Below are 17,486 nucleotides of genomic sequence, written 5' to 3'. Positions count from 1 at the left end.
ACTGGTATTTAGACAACAAAAATAGGAACAAATTCACTATAATAAATTATAAAAGGAGGACGTTTCGATACGTATCACTATACTTTGTAATTCTTACTGCGTGCTTTTTTTTAAATATATATTAGCATACTTGATGAATTATTGATACCAGACTCAACAATATATGAGATGAGTTCAAGTGAGTCCAGGTGAGTTTTCATTACTGATGCAAAAAGATTAAAATCTGTTCATTTAAATACAGGGCAGTTCCCTGATTTCTACGTCTACAGCAGAACAGCTGTACGCATGTCCTACAGAAATCCCGGTTAAGGACCTGGGTAAAGAAAATGTTTCAGAGCAGATTTGAAGTATCCCAACCAAAGAACAATAGAGTGGGTCAGTTTGTTTGGATGGGTCTCTTACCCACATACCTATGCATGTGAAAAGTCATGGCTTAATAGGATTGTCGGTGCAGGGAGTGAATGTACAGCACTCTCTCCCTCCTTCAATACCACGACTGAGGTGCACTTGATTAAGGCACCGAACCCCCAACTGCTCCCTAGGTGCCGCAGCGTAAATGCCTGCCCACTGCTGCGGGTGTGTGTTCACGGTGTGTGTGTGTGTGTGTGTTTGTGTGTGTGTGTGTGTGTGTTCCCTGCTGTGTGTGTGTACTTTGGTTAGATTAAATGCAGAACACGAATTCCGAATATGGGTCACCATACTTGGCTGTATGTCACTTGATATTCAAATTTTAAGTATCTAGGCATTATTCTTGACTGTACTCTATCATTTAAACCTTAAGTGAGAAAGATGCAAATAACCAAATATAACCTAGCGAATTTTAGGTATTTAAGGAACTGTTTGACGACACCTGTAGCAAAGCTATACATGAATACTATGATAATTCCTCACCTAACATATTGTATAACAAGCTGGACCCAGGTATGTAGCACAACACTAAGGCCTATTTTATCACTTTTTAAGATTATTAATGGAAAGGCTCCCCCACCACTCTGCATTTTTGTACAACTGAGGTCATCTAGGCAGCAGAACCACAAGGTCTGCCTTGAGAGGGGACTGTGTAGGCCCTCTTAGGTCCAGTTCCTTTGGCCAATTATGCTTTTCTGTGTGAGCCTCTAAATTATGGAACCAATTGCCAGTGGACATTAGAAATTCCACCTCACACCATAAATTTACACACCATCTTAAGGACTGGCTTTTGAGCATACAAAAATGTGAGCACCTCTCATAATAATTGACTCGAAAACTTTAACTGTCCTATAACCTATGGTATATGTATGATAGATAGATGGATAGATGGTTCTTTATAAATTTATATATTTTTGTTTTATGATTTTATGTTTTAATGTAGCCAGTGCTATATATGGCATTATGTTTTATTGTTGTATATCAATTGTTGTGTGACTTAATATGTTATTTTTTAGTTATCTTGTGCCTAGTATAACATCTTGCCAATGGACTACAGTTAAAAATTAGCCTGCTGGCGAACACTGGCACATTTACAGTAATGTTGATTAATGTGCACTGTCCTAAAATAAAGAAATGAAATGACAAGGGCACCAGGAAGAGTCCATTTTAAGGACTTGCTGAAACAGCTTAATATCAAGAATATTATATTCATTAACAGACTGAACAGGAACAACTTTTTATTTTATCAACAGCTCACACACCCAATTGAGATTCCTTCGGGCGCTGTGGCTGTCTTATTTTTATTTTTAGGGCCCGAGCACCGAGGTGCGAGGACCCTCTTGTATCTGCTTTGTTTTTTATTAGGGCTCAAGCCCGAAGGGGCGAAGAGCCCTATTGTTCTTCTAAGGATTATTCTTCTTCTTATTAGGGCTCAAGCCCGAAGGGGCGAAGAGCCCTATTGTTCTTCTAAGGATTATTAGGGCTCAAGCCCGAAGGGGCGAAGAGCCCTATTGTTCCCCTAAGGATTATTCTTCTTATTATTATTTTTTTTATTTTTTTTTAAACCTTCCGGGCATTTTTGGGGGCCTTAACATGCTCAAAAACTCTTGAAAATTGGCACACACATTGGAATCTGCGGCCATCAGGACGCCACAGAGACTGGGACCCGGGCGTGGCACAGGGGCTCTACAGCGCCCCCTGGAACACCTTCAGAAATCTTGAACCATAGCTCACACACACTTGCATGTATTTATATGAAACTCAGTACACTTCTAGATCTCATTGAGCCGAACAACTTTCGCGCTCTATGTCATAGGCTCCGCCCAACAGGAAGTCAGCTATTCAGGGCTGTTTAAAAAAAGCATGCTCTGGAATTTAATATACTTGTCATAGGTTTTTTACTTGATTGCCACGAAACTCGGTCAACATGATCTCAAGACATTGGGGATGAAAAATTGCGAGGGGATTTTTGATATCTCGAACGGTTTGCTCGTGGCGAGGCGTTGAAATTAGAGCAATAAATGAGAAACAGGAAATGCCTAATAACATCCACATACATTGCCTGAGTTTGATCAAACTTCATTGGTTTGTTCGTTGTATAATACCAATCGTATATATGTGACTATTAAGAGTCAACGTTATAGCGCCACCAACTGGCAACAGGAAGTGTGTCATTTTCCAAATGCTTTGAATTCAGCATCTTATTTTTACTCGATTTGCTGCAAACTTCATCAGAATAATGACAAAACACGGCCGATGAAAATCTGTTGTGGGGATATTGATATCTAAAATAGTGTTGCCATAGCAACATGTCAAACTTGAATATTCTGTTATGGTGAGTTTGAGGCAGACAACAAGCTCAGATTTACATGAAACTCAAAACACATATCAGTATTAGTGATAGCTAGACAATGGCAAAAGCTTTTAAAAGGGCGTGAAGGAGGCACTCTATAGCGCCACCTTTTGTCAAAAGTGGGGGGGTTAGTTTTAGCTACAGACGCCAAACTTGGTACATAAATTGTTCTTTTCAAGACGGACAACTTTCTAATTCACAGTCATCAGCTACGACCAACAGGAAGTCGGCTATTTTGATTTGAATATTTAAATTGAGCTCTGATTTAATGCATACTCCTCACAGGAAATGTTCACTATACTCACCAAACTTTGTCTACATGTTGAAAAAACATTGAGGAACTTAAATTGCGAACGGATTTTGGTTAGCTTGAACGGTTTTGTCGTGGTGATTTTTTTAAATGACAGTAAAAAGGGAATCATTAATTGTCTTGTATTTTTAAATTGCAGCTTCCAAACACTTAAAAAAAAAAAAAATTCATACAGAGATCAGATCATTCTGAGGACATATGCATAGTTTCATGACTTTACAACACTGTATGATTAAAAGAAAATTAAAAAACTGTCAGACATCTCAACTCACTCTGTCCCTCTGTTTGAGGAATGTATGTGTGCTGAATGAGTGTGTGTGTGTGTGTGTGTGTGTGTGTGTGTCTGTGAATGGGGGATGGGCATGAGCTGAGTGGCAGACACAATGAGAGAGAGAAAGCGATAGAGAGAGAGACTTAATCATCTCTTTAATCACCAGAAAAAAAAAAAGTATTTTAAATTATTTTTTGTTGCTGTTGCTAACATTGCTGTTTTCATTACAGCTTAAGAAATCTCTTAGGCCTTATCCTTTTCTGACAGTTTCAGGAATTAAAAACAAAATTCTAAAAATACTTATTTGTGCTGCAAATAATAATTTCAATCTCATTTGATACTGACCTATTCCATCCTGTGACATGACATTTATCTTAATTTACATAATCTCATGGATGTAACAGTAAAACTGTTCAGCTCGCAGATGAAGACTAAGCTGTAATGCAAGCAGAACTTTCACAAATGCTTGTTAATCATTTAAGGGATTTGATAACACTGTAAAATAATGTCTAATTTGTTAACATTAGTAAATGCATTGGTAACACTTTATAATAACTGCACTCATTAGTAAATAGTCAGTTCATGCTTTATAAAGTCTTGTCCCAACTTAAATGGTCATTAATAAGCAGCTTATAAATACAGCTATAAATAGCTTGATCTTGGTTTATAAGCACATTTATTAAAAAGGAGAGTAAAGGGTCAGTTATCTTCCTATGAAAAATAAAAAAATGAAAATAAACAAACAACAACACAGATTGATACAGAACTCAGAAATGTTATTGTGGATTTATGATCAAATCAGCCTGTAAATGAATCATACTCCTCCAAGAAGACACAAGTAGTTCACACCAAACTTTTTCAACATGATGCCAATATACTGAAGATGTTAAATTGCGAATGGGTTTAAGATACCTTAAATGGTGTGGCCATACCGATTTATTAAAGTAACATAAAAAAATACAATAGTTATTTTACTATATCTTTAACATTCTTCATTCCAACTCTTCATAATTTTTTATATACGTAGAAGTCATCATTTGAAAGAAGCACAGTAAGTTTCATAGCTTTATCATGTCCAGGAGCCAGCATAAAATTAAAACTATCATAACATATAAATCAAGCTTGCAATTCTTAGTACCAATAATGGCCACCAGATGGAGCTATAGGATTACTTTTAAATAATTATTGTAGAAACGAATATGATTTAAATCATTTATAGAAATCTTTCAAAGAAAAATATGTATTTTACTGATAAAATTACCCTCACTTAATTAGAATAATATGCTGAAGTATTGTGAAATACTGTGTATTAAGAATAATTCTTTATAGGCTTTATGGACAGATAAGTTTCGAGTGACTCTTGAAGGATCAGTACCACATCCTCTTTTACCACTGTTTAAATAATTTATCTTACAGAACAGGTGCGAATGAATTTTGGATGGTGATTTTTTGAAATAACAGTAAAAAAGGAACCAGTAAATGTCTTTTATTTTTTTTAAGTGCAGCTTCTAAACACTTCAACAAAATGTACACATAGAAGACAAGTCATGCTGAGGAAATATGCATAGTTTCATGACTATACAAAACTATATGGATGAGAGAAAATTAAAAAACTACCATACATCTGATGTCACTCTGTCCCTCTGTCACTGTAATGTGTGTGTGTGTGTGTTTGTGTGTTAAGTGTTTGTGTGTTAAGTGTGTGTGTGTTAAGTGTGTGTGCTGAGTTTGTGTGAATGTGTGGGAGAGGGGATGGGCTTGGTGTCAGAGAGAGAGAGAGAGAGAGAGAGAGAGAGAGAGGGAGGGAGACTTAATCATCTCTTTAATCACCAGCAGAAAAAAAATAAGCAATTTTGTGTTGTTGTTGTTGTTGTTGTTTTTTCATCATTACAGCTTAAGAAATATCTTAGGCCTCAACATCAACTGTTGCTGCTTTATATAGCCTTCTCCCAAAATTAATAGTCATTAGTAAGCATTTAATAAATACAGCTATAATTAAATTGTTCATGGTTTATATGCACATTTATTTTGAGGAGATTAAAGGCTGTAATCTAACTAAAAAAATAATAATAAAATAAATAAATAAATAAACACAGAACTCAGAAACATTTATTTCAAGATGCAATAAAAGAAAACTGTACACTATATATATATATATATATATATATATATATATATATATATATATATATATATATATATATATATATATATATACAATTGCATAAGTTTATATTAATTTTTTTATCAAGTGTACAGCTAATAATAATAATAATAATAATAATTATAATAATAATAATAATGCATTTTATTTAAGGAGCCTTTCAAACCACTCAGGGTCACCGTACAGTACAACAAGTAACAACAGTAACAATATTAAAACAAAAAATAACAGCAAATAAAAATGTCAATAAAAAACCGCAATAATATTAGAATAGCACAACATATTGTGGAATACTATATTAAGACTTTATATATAGGCTTTATGAACAGATAGGTTTTGAGAGATTCTTGAAGTACTAGCATCACCTCCTCTTGTACGACGGTTTGAGGAAAATATCTTCCAGATAGTACCGCCGCTCCCTATATGCAGAATACGCAGTCTTCGTAGGGCACCAACTCCCAGAGGGGGCACCATCCCAGTAGCTCAAAAAAAAATAAAACATGCGCCATTCTCCCATCCGCGCTCCCGACCGCTCGGACATTTGCGGATGAATGTTTGTAATTGATGGATGGACATCTATGCCCGGGTAAAAGACATCAGCAATCCGGCACAGAGAAAAGAAAAATAAAGTAAAAAACAAAACAAAAACAGGCATAAATTTGGCTTGACATTGGACATTCGAGAGTCTCAATTTTAGGGACCTTCTCTAAAGTTACATGTGATATTGTTATACACTTTTCTAACATCAGTAGCATTTGAAGAGAATTACTTACAGTCATAAAAACAACTGTAATTGTTCATCTACGTGACAGCTATAATGCACAATTAAATTGAATGTTTGATATTTATTAAAACAAACTGTAAGTCATATATAAATTATGCTACTTTTTCACATGGACTCAATAGCATTTGAGGAGAAAGACTTGCAGTCATAAAACAATTTTAATGTGTTAATTTAGGTGTCAGCTACAATGCACACCTTATACATTTATATATATATTAAAATAAAGTGTTACTAAAGTTATATATATTGTTCTGTGTATGTGATTTCAAAGTCTAGATTGGTCAGATTAACCCTTTAACTGCCGCATCCCTTAAAACTTGATTGTCAGAGGGTTATTGTAAATGCTTATGCCCGCTGTGCACAGTTTTCCCGATGCCACCGGGGGTGGCGTTGCACTGACGGCTTGAGCCCGCCATCGCTGCTTGCAGCTATATTTCTTCTTCTTATTATTATTTTTTTTATTTTTTATTAAACCTTCCGGGGGTTTTTGGAAGCCTTAACATGCTCAAAAACTCTTGAAAATTGGCACACACATTGGAATCTGCGGCCATCAGGACGCCACAGAGACTGGGACCCGGGCGTGGCACAGGGACTCTACAGCGCCCCCTGGAACACAGTCAGAAATCTTGAACCATAGCTCACACACACTTTCATGTATTTATATGAAACTCAGTACACTTATAGATCTCATTGAGCCGAACAACTTTCGCACTCTATGTCATAGGCTCCGCCCAACAGGAAGTCAGCTATTTAGGGCTGTTTATAAAAAGCATGCTCTGGAATTTGATGTACTTGTCATAGGTCTTTTACTTGATTGCCACCAAACTCGGTCAACATGATCTCAAGACATTGGGGATGGAAAATTGCGAGGGGATTTTTGATATCTCGAACGGTTTGCCCGTGGCGAGGCGTTGAAATTATGGCGAGAAATGAGAAACAGAAAGTGTCTAATAACATCCACATACATTTCCTGAATTTGATCAAACTTCATTGGTTTGTTCGTTGTATGATACCGATCGTATATATGTGACTATTAAGAGTCAACATTATAGCGCCACCAACTGGCAGCAGGAAGTGTGTCATTTTCCAAATGCTTTGAATTCAGCATCTTATTTTTACTCTATTTACTTAAAACTTCATCAGAATAATGACAAAACACGGCCGATGTAAATCTGTTGTGGGGATATTGATTTCTGATATAGTGTTGCCATGGCAACGTGTCAAACTTGAATGTTCTGTTATGGTGAGTTTGAGGCAGACAGCAAGCTCAGATTTACATGAAACTCAAAACACATATCAGTATTAGTGATAGCTAGACAATGGCAAAAGCTTTTAAAAGGGCGTGAAGGAGGCACTCTATAGCGCCACCTTTTGTCAAAAGTGGGGGGGTTAGTTTTAGCTACAGACACCAAACTTGGTACATAAATTGTTCTTTTCAAGACGGACAACTTTCTAATTCACAGTCATCAGCTACGACCAACAGGAAGTCGGCTATTTTGATTTGAATATTTAAATTGAGCTCTGATTTAATGCATACTCCTCACAGGAAATGTTCACTATACTCACCAAACTTTGTCTACATGTTGAAAAAACATTGAGGAACTTAAATTGCGAACGGATTTTGGTTAGCTTGAACGGTTTTGTCGTGGTGATTTTTTGAAATGACAGTAAAAAGGGAATCATTAATTGTCTTGTATTTTTAAATTGCAGCTTCCAAACACTTAAAAAAAAAATCATACAGAGATCAAATCATTCTGAGGACATATGCATAGTTTCATGACTTTACAACACTGTATGATTAAAAGAAAATTAAAAAACTGTCAGACATCTCAACTCACTCTGTCCCTCTGTTTGAGGAATGTATGTGTGCTGACTGAGTGTGTGTGTGTGTGTGTCTGTGATTGGGGGATGGGCATGAGCTGAGTGGCAGACACAATGAGAGAGAGAAAGAGAGAGAGAGAGAGACTTAATCATCTCTTTAATCACCAGAAAAAAAAATATTTTAAATTGTTATTTTTTGTTGCTTTTGCTAACATTGCTGTTTTCATTACAGCTTAAGAAATCTCTTAGGCCTTATCCTTTTCTGACAGTTTCAGGAATTAAAAACAGAATTCTAAAAATACTTATTTGTGCTGCAAATAATAATTTAAATCTCATTTGATACTGACCTATTCCATCCTGTGACATGACATTTATCTTAATTTACATAATCTCATGGATGTAACAGTAAAACTGTTCAGCTCACAGATGAAGACTAAGCTGTAATGCAAGCAGAACTTTCACAAATGCTTATAAGTCATTAAAGGATTTTATAACACTGTAAAATAATGTCTAATTTGTTAACATTAGTAAATGCATTGGTAACACTTTATAATAACTGCACTCATTAGTAAATAGTCAGTTCATGCTTTATAAAGCCTTGTCCCAATATTAATAGTCAGTAGTAAGCAGTTTATAAATACAGCTATAAATAGCTTGTTCTTGGTTTATAAGCACATTTATTAAAAAGGAGAGCAAAGGGTCAGTTATCTTCCTATGAAAAATAAAAAAATAAAAATAAAAAAACAACAACACAGATTGATACAGAACTCAGAAATTTTATTGTGGATTTATGATAAACTCAGCCTGTAAATGAATCATACTCCTCCAAGAAGACACAAGTAGTTCACACCAAACTTTTTCAACATGATGCCAATATACTGAAGATGTTAAATTGTGAATGGGTTTAGGATACCTTAAATGGTGTGGCCATACCGATTTATTAAAGTAACATAAAAAAATACAATAGTTATTTTACTATATCTTTAACATTCTTCATTCCAACTCTTCATAATTTTTTATATACGTAGAAGTCATCATTTGAAAGAAGCACAGCAAGTTTCATAGCTTTATCATTTTCAAGAGCCAGCTTAAAATTAAAACTATCATAACATATAAATCAAGCTTGCAATTCTTAGTACCAATAATGGCCACCAGATGGCGATATATGATTACTTTTAAATAATTATTGTAGAAACACGTATGATTTAAATCATTTATAGAAATCTTTCAAAGAAAAATAATATGTATTTTACTGATAAAATGACCCTCACTTAATTAGAATAATATGCTGAAGTATTGTGAAATACTGTGTATTAAGAATAATTCTTTATAGGCTTTATGGACAGATAAGTTTGGAGTGACTCTTGAAGGATCAGCACCACATCCTCTTTTACCACTGCTTAAAGAATTTATCTTACAGAACAGGTGCGAATGAATTTTGGATAGCTTGAATGGTTTTGTCATGGTGATTTTTTGAAATAACAGTAAAAAAGGAACCAGTAAATGTCTTTTATTTTTTTAAGTGCAGCTTCTAAACACTTCAACAAAATGTACACATAGAAGACAAGTCATTCTGAGGAAATATGCATAGTTTCATGACTATACAACACTATATGGATGATAGAAAATTAAAAAAACTACCATACATCTGATGTCACTCTGTCCCTCTGGGTAATGTGTGTGTGTGTGTGTGTGTGTTTTTTTGTGTGTTAAGTGTGTGTGTGTTAAGTGTGTGTGCTGAGTTTGTGTGAATGTGTGGGAGAGGGGATGGGCTTGGTGTCAGAGAGAGAGAGAGAGAGAGAGAGAGAGAGGGAGGGAGACTTAATCATCTCTTTAATCACCAGCAGAAAAAAAAGCAATTTTGTGTTGTTGTTGTTTTTTCATCATTACAGCTTAAGAAATATCTTAGGCCTCAACATCAACTGTTGCTAGCCTACTCCCAAAATTAATAGTCATTAGTAAGCATTTTATAAATACAGCTATAATTAAATTGTTCATGGTTTATATGCATATTTATTTTGAGGAGATTAAAGGCTGTAATCTTCCTAAAAAAAAAAACAAAAAAAAAAAAAAAAACAAACAAACACAGAACTCAGAAACATTTATTTCAAGATGCAATAAAAGAAAACTGTACACTATATATATATATATATATATATATATACAATTGCATAAGTTTTTTTTTTTTTTTTTATCAAGTGTACAGCTAATAATAATAATAATAATAATAATGCATTTTATTTAAGGCGCCTTTCAAACCACTCAAGGTCACCGTACAAAAAGTAACAACAGTAACAATATTAAAACAAAAAATAACAGCAAATAACAATGTCAGTAAAAAAACACAATAATATTAGAATAGCACAACATATTGTGGAATACTATATTAAGACTTTATATATAGGCTTTATGAACAGATAGGTTTTGAGAGATTCTTGAAGTACTAGCATCACCTCCTCTTGTACGACGGTTTGAGGAATATATTTTCCAGATAGTACCGCCGCTCCCTATATGCAGAATACGCAGTCTTCGTAGGGCACCAACTCCCAGAGGGGGCACCATCCCAGTAGCTAAAAAAAAATAAAACATGCGCCATTCTCCCATCCGCGCTCGCGACCGCTCGGACATTTGCGGATGAATGTTCGTAATTGATGGATGGACATCTATGCCCGGGTAAAAGATATCAGCAATCCGGCACAGAGAAAAGAAAAATAAAGTAAAAAACAAAACAAAAACAGGCATAAAGTTGGCTTGGCATTGGACATTCGAGAGTCTCAAATTTAGGGGCCGTCTCTAAAGTTACATGTGATATTGTTATACACTTTTCTAACGTCAGTAGCATTTGAAGAGAATGACTTACAGTCATAAAAACAACTGTAATTGTTCATCTAGGTGACAGCTATAATGCACCATTAAATTGAATGTTTGATATTTATTAAAACAAACTGTAAGTCATATGTAAATTATGCTACTTTTTCACATGGGCTCAAAAGCAAATTTGAAGCTCAATAGCATTTGAGGAGAAAGACTTGCAGTCATAAACCAATTGTAATGTGTTCATTTAGGTGTCAGCTACGATGCACAACTTATACATTTTTTATATATATTAAAATAAAGTGTTACTAAAGTTATATATATTGTTCTGTGTATGTGATTTCAAAGTCTAGACGGGTCGGATTAACCCTTTAACTGCCATATCCCTTAAAATTTGATTGCCAGAGGGTTACTGTAAATGCTTATGCCCACTGGGCACAGTTTTCCCGATGCCACCGGGGTGGTGTTGCACTGACGGCTTGAGCCCGCCATCGCTTCTTGCAGCTATATTTCTTATTATTTTTTTTATTTTTTATTTAACCTTCCGGGGGTTTTTAGGGGCCTTAACATGCTCAAAAACTCTTGAAAATTGGCACACACATTGGAATCTGCGGCCATCAGGATGCCGCAGAGGCTGGGACCCGGGCGTGGCACAGGGACTCTACAGCGCCCCCTGGAACACCTTCAGAAATCTTGAACCATAGCTCACACAGACTTACATGTATTTATATGAAACTCGGTACACTTATAGATCTCATTGAGCCGAACAACTTTCACACTTTATGTCATAGGCTCCGCCCAACAGGAAGTCAGCTATTCAGGGCTGTTTAAAAAAAGCATGCTCTGGAATTTGAAATACTCCTCTGAGGTTTTCAACCCGTTCGCCACGAAACTCGGTGAACATGATCTCAAGACATTGGGGACGAAAAATTGCGAGGGGATTTTTGATATCTTGAACGGTTTGCCCGTAGCGAGGCGTGGAAATTATGGCGAGAAATGAGAAACAGGAAATGTCTAATAACATCCACATACATTTCCTGAATTTGATCAAACTTCATTGGTTTGTTCGTTGTATGATACCGATCGTATATATGTGACTATTAAGAGTCAACGTTATAGCGCCACCAACTGGCAGCAGGAAGTGAGTCATTTTCAAAATGTTTTGAATTCAGCATCTTATTTTTACTCGATTTACATAAAACTTCATCAGAATAATGACAAAACACGGCCGATGTAAATCTGTTGTGGGGATATTGATATCTGATATGGCGTTGCCATGGCAACGTGTCAAACTTGAATGTTCTGTTATGATGAGTTTGAGGCAGACACCAACCTCAGATTTACATGAAACTAAAAACACATATCAGTATTAGTGATAGCTAGACAATGGGAAAAGCTTTTAAAAGGGCGTGAAGGAGGCATGCTATAGCGCCACCTTTTGTCAAAAGTGGGGGGTTTAATTTTAGCTACAGACACCAAACTTGGTACATAAATTGTTCTTATCAAGACGGACAACTTTCTAATTCACAGTCATCAGCTACGACCAACAGGAAGTCGGCTATTTTGATTTGAATATTTAAATTGAGCTCTGATTTAATGCATTCTCCTCAGAGGAAATGTTCACTATACTCACCAAACTTTGTCTACATGTTGAAAAAACATTGAGGAACTTAAATTGCGAACGGATTTTGGTTAGCTTGAACCGTTTTGTCGTGGTGATTTTTTGAAATGACAGTAAAAAGGGAATCATTAATTGTCTTGTATTTTTAAATTGCAGCTTCCAAACACTTAAAAAAAATACATCTTCATACAGAGATCAAATCATTCTGAGGACATATGCATAGTTTCATGACCTTACAACACTGTATGATTAAAAGAAAATTAAAAAAAACTGTCAGACATCTCAACTCACTCTGTCCCTCTGTTTGAGCAATGTATGTGTGCTGACTGAGTGCATGTGTGTGTGTGAGTGTGTGTGTGTGAGTGGGGGATGGGCATGAGCTGAGTGGCAGACACAATGAGAGAGAGAGAGAGAGACTTAATCATCTGTTTAATCACCAGAAAAAAAATGTATTTTAAATTGTTATTTTTTGTTGCTGTTGCTAACATTGCTGTTTTCATTACAGCTTAAGAAATCTCTTAGGCCTTATCCTTTTCTGACAGTTTCAGGAATTAAAAACAAAATTCTAAAAATACTTATTTGTGCTGCAAATAATAATTTCAACTCATTTGATACTGACCTATTCCATCCAGTGACATGACATGTATCTACATTTTTAAAATCTCATGGATGTAACAGTAAAACTGTTCAGTTCACAGATCAAGACTAAGCTTCTTTCACAAATGCTTATAAGTCATTAAAGGATTTAATAACACTGTAAAATAATGTCTAATTTGTTAACATTAGTAAATGCATTGGTAACACTTTATAATAACTGCACTCATTAGTAAATAGTCAGTTTATGCTTTATAAAGCCTTGTCCCAATATTAATAGTCAGTAGTAAGCAGTTTATAAATACAGCTATAAATAGCTTGTTCTTGGTTTATAAGCACATTTATTAAAAAGGAGAGTAATCTTTTCAGTTATCTTCCTATGAAAGATAAAAAAAATAAAAATAAACAAACAACAACACAGATTGATACAGAACTCAGAAATTTTATTGTGGATTTATGATAAAATCAGCATGTAAAAATGAATTCATACTCCTCCGAGAAGACATAAGTAGTTCACACCAAACTTTTTCAACATGATGCTAATATACTGAAGATGTTTAAAGCGATTTATTAAAGTAACATAAAAAAATACAATAGTTATTTTACGATATCTTTAAAATTTTTCATTTCAACTCTTCATAATTTTTTTATATATGTAGAAGTCATCATTTGAAGGAAGCACAGTAAGTTTCATAGCTTTATCATTTTCAAGAGCCAGCATAAAATTAAAACTATCATAACTTATAAATCAAGCTTGCAATTCTTAGTACCAATAATGGCCACCAGATGGAGCTATATGATTACTTTTAAATAATTATTGTAGAAACGAGTATGATTTAAATCATTTATAGAAATCTTTCAAAGAAAAATAATATGAATTTTATGTATTTACTGATAAAATGACCCTCACTTAATTAGAATAACAAGCTGAAGTATTGTGAACTGTATATTAAGAAATAATTCTTTATAGGCTTTATGGACAGATAAGTTTTGAGTGACTCTTGAAGGTTCAGCCCCACATCCTCTTTTACCACTGTTTAAAGAATTTATCTTACAGAACAGGTGCGAATGAATTTTGGATAGCTTGAATGGTTTTGTCGTGGTGATTTATTGAAATAACAGTAAAAAAGTAACCAGTAAATGTCTTTTTATTTTTTTAAAGTGCAGCTTCTAAACACTTCAAAAAAATGTACACATAGAAGACAAGTCATTCTGAGGAAATATGCATAGTTTCATGACTATACAACACTATATGGATGATAGAAAATTAAAAAACTATCAAACATCGGATGTAACTCTGTCCCTCTGTCACTGTGGGTAATGTGTGTGTGTGTGTGTGTGTGTAAGTGAATTAGGTGTGAAACTATCAGGGAGCATTTAGTCTCCAGCGCCAACATTTTACAGAACTGCCACTTTCCTGGAGTCTCCAGAATTACTCTGTGTCAGGTTCTGAGATATCTAAGATTCAAAAAAATGATTTAATTAGAATACCATGAAGTATTGTGAAATACTATATATTAAGACTTTATATATAGGCTTCATGAACAGATTAGAGTGACTCGTGAAGGACCAGCACCACCTCCTCTTGTCCAATGGTTTAAAGAATATATCTTCCAGAATCCGGGATTAAGATTTAGGAGCTCTTTTTTATTCCACCTCCTTTCCTGAAAGTCTGTCTTGCAGAATTGACTAAAAATTAATCTTCACATTAATTCCTAATTATTTTGCAATTCTTTTTGTCAGTTCTTCTTGACCTGTTTTTTTCTTCTTCTTTTCTGACCTCATGACCCAGTCAGCATTTTTTGTACAATGGTCAAGTCTTAACTTATCCATTTCTGTATTGCATTTGTGTTTGATATTTCTCATGGGCTTTACAGTTTGAGTTAAAACTCTTTTTTAGCGCATTTCATCTGCAAAAGAAAACATGCCCAATAATTCTGCACACATGAATATAAGGAGTTTTTCTCTTCCAGCTTTCCTGGACTATTGTATAGCACTCATAAATGATTAAATAAAAAATAATGGTAGTTATTAAGATTGATATGGTTTGGAATTGGTAAAATGTGCTTGGAAAAAAATCACAATAAAACAATGTTTTAATGTTTAAGTTTGGAATATTAACTGACATGAATGAATGCTATATAAATATTGTTCATGTTAACATAATGTTTATAAATGAAATCTTATTGTAAAGTGTTACTAAAGTTATATATATATATATTGTTCTGTGAATGTGATTTTAAAGTCTAGATGATTCGGATTAACCCTTTAACTGCCGTATCCTTTAAAACCTCACTGCCAGAGGGATATTGTGAATGCATGTGCCTGCTGGGTACAGTTTACCTGATGCCACCGGGGTGGCTATGGCATTGGTGGCTTGAGCCCGCCATCGCTGCTTGCAGCTATATTTATTATTATTTTTTTTATTTTTTATTAAACCTTCCGGGGGTTTTTGGAGGCCTTAACATGCTCAAAAACTCTTGAAAATTGGCACACACATTGGAATCTGCGGCCATCAGGACGCCACAGAGACTGGGCCCCGGGCGTGGCACAGGGACTCTACAGCGCCCCCTGGAACACAGTCAGAAATCTTGAACCATAGCTCACACACACTTTCATGTATTTATATGAAACTCAGTACACTTATAGATCTCATTGAGCCGAGCAACTTTCGCACTCTATGTCATAGGCTCCGCCCAACAGGAAGTCAGCTATTTAGGGCTGTTTATAAAAAGCATGCTCTGGAATTTGATATACTTGTCATAGGTCTTTTACTTGATTGCCACCAAACTCGGTCAACATGATCTCAAGACATTGGGGATGGAAAATTGCGAGGGGATTTTTGATATCTCGAACGGTTTGCCCGTGGCGAGGCGTTGAAATTATGGCGAGATATGAGAAACAGGAAATGTCTAATAACATCCACATACATTTCCTGAATTTGATCAAACTTCATTGGTTTGTTCGTTGTATGATACTGATCGTATATATGTGACTATTAAGAGTCAACATTATAGCGCCACCAACTGGCAGCAGGAAGTGTGCCATTTTCCAAATGCTTTGAATTCAGCATCTTATTTTTACTCTATTTACTTAAAACTTCATCAGAATAATGACAAAACACGGCCGATGTAAATCTGTTGTGGGGATATTGATATCTGATATAGTGTTGCCATGGCAACGTGTCAAACTTGAATGTTCTGTTATGGTGAGTTTGAGGCAGACAACAAGCTCAGATTTACATAAAACTCAAAACACATATCAGTATTAGTGATAGCTAGACAATGGCAAAAGCTTTTAAAAGGGCGTGAAGGAGGCACTCTATAGCGCCACCTTTTGTCAAAAGTGGGGGGGTTAGTTTTAGCTACAGACACCAAACTTGGTACATAAATTGTTCTTTTCAAGACGGACAACTTTCTAATTCACAGTCATCAGCTACGACCAACAGGAAGTCGGCTATTTTGATTTGAATATTTAAATTGAGCTCTGATTTAATGCATACTCCTCACAGGGGAAGTACACTATACACACCAAACTTTGTCTACATGAAGAAAAACCATTGAGGAACTTAAATTGCGAACGGATTTTGGTTAGCTTGAACGGTTTTGTCGTGGTGAATTTTTGAAATGACAGTAAAAAGGGAAACATTAATTGCCTTGTATGTTTAAATTGCAGCTTCCAAACACTTCAAAGCATTTTTTTATACAAAGATCAAATCATTTTGAGGAAATATGCATAGTTTCACGACTTTACAACACTGTATGGATAAAAGAAAATTAAAAAACTGTCAGACTTCTCAACTGACATGATCTCACTCTGGCCACCCTGTCTGTGTGAGGGAAGGGAGGGGGAGAGGGAGGGGGAGTGTGAGGGGGTTGGTGACTGTGACAGTGTGTGTGGACTGTAGGGAGGGGCTGTCTGGCAGAGAGAGAGACAGAGAGACCTAATCATCCCTTTAATAATCAGGAAAAAAAAAATCTGTATTTTAAATTGTTATTGTTTTTGTTGTTGCTAATGGTGGTGTTTTTTCCTTTCATTACAGGTTAAGAAATCTCTTAGGCCTTATCCTTTTCTGACAGTTTTAGGGATTTAAAAACATCCTAAGAACCCTAATTTGTGCTGCAAATAATAATTTCAAACTCATTTGATACTGACCTATGACAACCTGTGACGTGACATGACATTTATTAATCTCATGGATGTAACAGTAAAACTCTTCAACTGACAGATAAAGCTGTAATGCAAGCAAAACTATTTCACAAATGCTTATAGGTCATTAAAATCATTACAAAACACTAATACATTATTTAAGGATTTGGTAACACTGTAAAATAATGTCTAATTTG

The 17,486-nt window shown here is 35.1% G+C and overlaps 1 pseudogene; it reads right to left on the bottom strand.

The window, feature by feature from the left end:
* Positions 1 to 199: 199 nt before the first annotated feature.
* LOC127966099 (histamine H2 receptor-like) overlaps positions 200 to 17,486 on the bottom strand; it is a 41,848-nt pseudogene continuing 24,561 nt past the window's right edge.

The sequence above is a fragment of the Carassius gibelio genome, chromosome B10 (assembly GCF_023724105.1).
Source record: "Carassius gibelio isolate Cgi1373 ecotype wild population from Czech Republic chromosome B10, carGib1.2-hapl.c, whole genome shotgun sequence".
Classification (NCBI taxonomy): Eukaryota; Metazoa; Chordata; class Actinopteri; order Cypriniformes; family Cyprinidae; genus Carassius; species Carassius gibelio.
The sequence above is the reverse complement of the archived record's forward strand: the minus strand, read 5'-3'. Positions and strand labels throughout refer to the sequence as shown.